The following is a 6,186-nucleotide window of genomic DNA, read 5'->3' as shown; positions in this document are numbered from 1 at the left end:
TACCTTGTGTGAGGGATGCGAGGCCGCTGTGTCCTGTGACGGAGACCTCCCTCCTCCTCCCCTCCCCCCTGTACTCAGGCATCCTCTTGGTGTCAGTGTGTGATGCCCGGGGACAGGGATGCTCCGGGCTGGAAGGCGCTGAATCACCGCCGCCTGTATGGAAGTGGCCTCGGCTCTGATGCTCATTTACCTCTTTGTTGTTTCCGGGCTGGCCTCGCACACAGAGCAGGGGGGACTTCAGCGACTGAACAGGAGCAGCAGTGGCCGCAGTCCGCCTCTTCTCTGCGCTGTCACACTTCTCAGTCACCCCTGTCACAGGCGGCGGGGGGTCCGGGGCGCGCCGGACGCCATCTTGTTTTTACCCACGAACTCCGACCCCGAATACACGGCGGCGGGAGCGCGCATCGCAACGTCACGCGACAACACAACGGTGCGGTGCGCGCGTCTGATTCCCCGCTAGATGCCTGGATGGTGCGGCCAAAGGCTGCAATGGGGAAGCCGTAGCATGATGACGGGGCCCGGGCTTTAGTCTGACACGTGTACTTGCCCGGGAGCTCTCCGTTATGTGTATAGATGGAGAGAGAGGCCAGTCCGGGCTGTGTAACTGATGTGTGTACAGGTGCCTGACCGGCCTTTACACGCTTGTATCCTGACCACAAGAGAGTGGTCATAGGGAGCATCCCTGTATGTAGAACAGGAGACCCCTAGAAAGGAATTTATCAAAACTGAAGCAGTTGCCAATAGTAACCAATCAGATTCTAGCTTTCATATTTAAATCTGAACAAACTGATGCTGATTGGTTGCTTTGGGCAACTGCTCCTGTTTTTGAATGCTCCAGTTGTGATAAATTCCCCCTTACCCTAGTTTGTAGGGTTAAGCCTCATGCAGACTTGATGGTGAGCGTGCTCTGGTGATTTTGAAGCTTTTTTTGCGTTTTTCAAACTTGACCATAAGTCCCCGTTCACACCAAGGACAAGGAGTAGCGGGCATGTGCCTTCTTACACATTTGGAGTAGCGGGCATGTGCCTTCTTACACGGGAAGCAGGCTTCCCAGCCAATCAGAAAGCTGGGCTGCAGGTAATGTCATGGCTTCCTGTCCAAGCAAGCCAGCTTCCCAGCCAATCAGGAGGCTGGGCCGCTGGTCATGTCTTCATGACCAATCAGCATCGAGCTGGCTTCCCAGCTAATCAGGAAGGCGGGTAATGGCCCGCCTCCCGGCTTCTTGATTGGTCGAGAAGCCGACTCAATGCTGATTGGCTGGGATTCCAGCTTCTCGGCCAAAGAGAATTGAGTTGGCCAAACAGCATGGAGCTGTCTTCCTGGCTAATCAGGAAGCCAGGCAGCGGGTAATGACCCGCCTCCTGCCTTCCTATTTGCCTGGAAATCGGCTTCTTGCTGATTAACCGGGAAGCTGGCATCCCAGCTAATCAGCATGGAGTCAGCTTCCTCCGCAACGGGAATTGCCCAGGAAGCCACCAATTGCCCAGGAAGCATCGGCAAGTACCGAAAGACAAATATCGGTACGCGATACCGAAAAATGGTATCGGTGCATCCCAGTTTTTACCAATGAAAAGCTATTTGGTAGGAGGAGAAGACGGTTGTTAGGCACGATATTGTGTTGTGCACATTTTTTAAAGGAGAACTATGAGATGAGTGATTTCCACTCACCTCATAGTTCTAGCCGACCTGTGACAATGAGACTGTCACAGGTCGGCTCAGTAGATCGGGAGGTGAGCGAACACATACCAGGTTCGCTCACCTCTCGCGCCTGTCACGGCTCTCTGCCGTGATAGGGGGAGGGCTGGATTCCCCGCTCCGATCTGCCAGCGCTGACTGGCGGAACGGATGGGGGAGGGGGCAGGTACAGCTGGCTCTGCCTCTACATAGATAGAGAGAGCCAGCTGTCACTCACGCAGCTGGGCGGATCCCGTCATCTAAGTCGGGATCCGCTCCGGCTGCGGCGTCTCAGTATACCGTGAGCTGTAGCTCGCGGTATACTGAGCTTAGGGTAACGGGAGGACGCTAGTTTGTGTCCTCCCGTTACCCTAAGGAGAACTATGGGGAAAAACACTGACCCCATAGTTCTCCTTTAAGTGTTCCCCCTTGAAGTCTAGGGACAGAAATGTGAACGAGCACTATTGAACATAATGTCACGTTATGGGAAACGCACAACAGGATGCTCCAGTGTGAATGAGGGTTGATTCTGCTCCAATGTCAGTCTATGCCAAACAAGGTGAAAATGCCACTGCTTTACCTCCTCCCCCACATCGCAGTTGAGACAAATAGGGCTCAAAAAACACATTCAGCCTAAAGAGGAACTTCACCCCATTTATGTAAGACTTAATTCTAACTCTGATATATTTTCCTGTATAAAGAAGTACTTGTCCATGAGCTCCAGCATTGTCTTCCATGAAGTTCTGCTTTCATGTCGCCATCTTCCAAGTTTTTGGGGTTTTTTTGTTTCCTGGTTCCCCACACATATGCAGACACACTGGAACTCTCTGCCAAGGTACTGGAACTGGTAGAGATCTGTGGAGTGTATATACAAGATCCCGCTGTGAATGCACACCCCAGATCTCAGTCAGGTAATCAGAATAATACAACACACATTTGCCAATTCCCAATTATCTGACAAAGATCAGGATCCCACACGTGTAGGCACACTGCAAGTCTCTGCCAGGCACTGGGAACTGGTAGAGATCTGTGGAGTGTACATACAAGGTCCTTGTATGTAAGTCAGATCAATGTCCCTGGACGCATCAGTTGTGCCTAAAGGCATAGCAATCTCTTCCTAACTGCATGTAATCGTATGTACCCCAACCTGTCCGTCTATCTCCCACCTTGACTGCCTTTAGGCGTTCCCTAAAGACTAATCTCTTCAAGGAAGCCTATCCCACCTCAACCTAACCACTGAACCATCACATTCTCAAATAATTCATCCCCACACAGGTATCTCCTCATGTATCATTTCCCCCTCCTCTTTTAGATTGTAAGCCCTCACGGGCAGGGCCCCCCTTACCATCTTGTATTGTAATTGTAATGTCTTCCTTATATTGTAAAGCGCTGCGCAAACTGTTGGCGCTATATAAATACTATGTAATAATAATAATGTGATACAATTACATGTAGACTGCTGCTGTCACCCAAATATTAACTTGAACGTGTGGCAGTGGCCGCTTTTAAACGGCATATTTGGGATTCCTGCCGTAGGAATTCGTAGGTTCCTTAACGGTAGGTGTGAATGCTGCCTTACCGGCGTGTCTGTGCATGCGCAGGGTCAACATATTCCATCCTATGAAAACATTGCCTCCTGGAATGTGTGGCTTGGACATAACGGGAGGAATCAGGAAGTTCAGGGCTTCAGAGAGAAAAAAAAAGTATTCAGGGTGAGTTTAGATTGAACTCGGTCCAAGCCTGAGCTCATTCAAACACAGAAGCTACAAGGGAATTCCCCGCCCTGTAGCTGACCATAAACAAAAGGGATCGGATGCTTGTGCTGACATAATTTACCTTATATGACTCCATTAGGTAACTGTCATTTACTTAATGTAGCCATGTAAGATCAATGATATCACCGCACCCCACCCCTTTGCTTACATCAAGCTGGGTGTATGGAATCAGCTTCTTTCCATGTTTGGGAGGAGTTCCTTCCGTGTTTGGAGGAGCTCAGATTCGGACAGAGTTCAGTGTCAAACCTGAGCTCATCCCTATACTTGACATTAAAAACAAATCAGACTGTCTTCAAATGTGTAAGAGGAAGGATGCCTACTCCAAAGCTGAAGATCTGCTTTACAATGTATATCTGGGCAAAATAGTTTCAGCAAAATGGATTCAGTATCTTTGCAGTATTCCATGTGTTATCTACAGGGCACAGTAGAGATGTGGGGGCTGGCAGCGAGGGTGCAGGCCTCTGACACAGCCAGAAGTGTGACAGATGTTAAAGATCTTTTAGTAAGGTTATCTCTTTGGCAGCACGGGAAGTGGAATAGATATTATTAACTTTGCTTTGCAGGGAGCTGCTATTTTCAGCTTTTAAAAATAACACCAGAGTCTTATAAAGTAAATATTTCAAGCCTCAAAATGGTGTGCGCTTGCAAAATGGCAAAAACCAAAGATACCTAAAATTATAAATAAGAGCTTTACAACTTATTAGGTCATCTAAGATACTGTATTTGTTAAAGAAGAACTATGGGATGAGTAAAATACACTCATACTAATAGTTAGAGCCGACATGTGATACTGAAGCTGAGCTCAATGGGTTTGCTTTTCCCACATTTAGTAATGAAGAGGGCCATGGGGCCAGCTCAAGCAGGTGAAGCGAAGTCTGGAACCTCAACAGCTCTTGACAAAACTCACCCTACCATCTGCAACAGCAAATTTCTCACACAAGATTTTCCCCCAGTTGCTATTATGAAACAACTGTTGCCTTAGCACACCCAGCATTTCAATGCAAGCTTGGCAAAGCTGCTGGCATTTCCACTGCTCATATACCAGCTAGTGGAAACAGCCACCAGTTCATGGCCTGTGCTGTCAGAGTAGGTATCCAGTAGACATTACTTTTTCCAGAAGGCCTCTCCTGCCCTCCACCTATATGCGGTGCAAAATATACAGTATCTCTTGTCAATGCTGTCAACGCCAGGGAGCACATTACCACCAACACCTCATCCATTGAGCAGGGACCAGTGGCGTAACCAGAGTTCTGGGCGCCCGGGGCAGAAATTTCCCCCCCCCCATTATATAAACAACCACTGGAATTGTACCCTGCACCTCCCCCCCACACACACATGTTTTTATTTTAATTTTTAAAATTTTAATATTTTATTTTTTTTGAAACTTTTTCATTTTTTTAAATCAATTTTTATTTATTAATTAATTTTTTATTAAATATTTTTATTTTTTACTTTACTTTTAGGGGCTTCGGGGAAATATTGGGGGTCTAAACAGACCCCTGATATTTCCCTTTAAAAATAGAAAAAGAGATTGAGGACACAGAGTCCTCAATCTCTTTTTCTGTGTCCCCTGTTATCAATGAACAGGAATCCTTTATGAGTGTTCCTGTTCATTGATAACATGGTATGTTTACTATAACTACAATTATGAATGAACAGGAGGAGATATAGATCACTCCCATTCATTCATAATTGAGGATATAGTATACATACCAGGTCCTCAATTATGTACAAACACTCAGCGATCACTGATCGCTGAGTGCTTGTACCCGTTCTCCTCTCTGACACACACTGTCATAGGAGGCTGCAAGAGGAGAGCCCAGCCTCCTGTGACAGCGCTGGCTGTCTCCGCCCCCACACCGCTCTGCTGCACTGTGATAGGCGGCCGAGCGGTGTGGGAGGAAAGACACCGGCCGCTCACAGCGCTCGTCCCGCAGCGCTCGGCCGGCTGTCATTTTCTCTCTGATTCCTTTCATCCCCGCTGGGCACTGCTCTGTGTCCCAGCGGGGATGAAAGGAATCACGGCCGCGCCGGCAAAACGGCAGGAAAATGTCACTTTTCGGCATTTAGCCGAAAGTGCCATTTTCGGCCGGCGCCCCCCCTTCACTTTTCGCCCGGGGCCCGCGCCCCTGCTGCACCCCCGGTTGTTACGCCACTGGCAGGGACAGTATATATTGTTCACTGCGTGTACCTTTTGACACCTGGGATAGGTGCAGCATTGGGCATGGCACTCTTCTATGTGGTCCTGCCTGATTTTGTGGCAGCTCTGTTACTTGTGCCCCCTCCTCTTCATTGGCCTTATCCTCCATGTGCTCAGCATCAGGACCACAAAGCCTCCCCAAGTACTCCAGAGCCTATGCCAAATCCCATGTGAAAACGCTATGAAGTCCTGAGGCTTGCAAATGTGGAAGACAGGAGCTACAACAGGCCAGGGCTGGTGACAGCTCTCCAGGTCTAGACAGGCTTATCCAATGCTTTCTGTCAAAATATCCTGGACTCCCAAGACCTGCTTCTTCAGGCCAGAAGGGTTTGTGGACACCCAACCTCGGCTTGCTTGGCAGAACTGCAGCACCAATACCAGCTGCCTGTGAAAAGACTGACACAGCATCCCCAACTGGTGGAATTCCAGCAATCAAGTACCTCTAACTATAGGGTGATGACAGACTTTGGGAGCTTGGATTTTTTATACCCTGGCAGTGGCTGCACATCCAGGATACCTGCACTATTTTGAAACCCC

The 6,186-nt window shown here is 48.6% G+C and overlaps 1 protein-coding gene across 3 annotated transcripts in view; it reads right to left on the bottom strand.

Annotated features, from left to right (window-relative positions):
* LOC108804840 (glutamine-rich protein 1-like) overlaps positions 1–460 on the bottom strand; it is a 31,144-nt gene extending 30,684 nt beyond the window's left edge. For all 3 annotated transcript variants that reach the window (XM_018576742.1, XM_018576744.1, XM_018576743.1), the window contains exon 1: positions 191–460. The gene's annotated coding sequence lies outside the window, so the exon portion shown is untranslated. The remainder of the gene's footprint in view (positions 1–190) is intronic.
* Positions 461–6,186: the final 5,726 nt, after the last annotated feature.

The sequence above is a fragment of the Nanorana parkeri genome, unplaced genomic scaffold, assembly GCF_000935625.1.
Source record: "Nanorana parkeri isolate BGI_ZX_2015 unplaced genomic scaffold, ASM93562v1 scaffold75, whole genome shotgun sequence".
NCBI lineage: Eukaryota > Metazoa > Chordata > Amphibia > Anura > Dicroglossidae > Nanorana > Nanorana parkeri.
The sequence above is the reverse complement of the archived record's forward strand: the minus strand, read 5'-3'. Positions and strand labels throughout refer to the sequence as shown.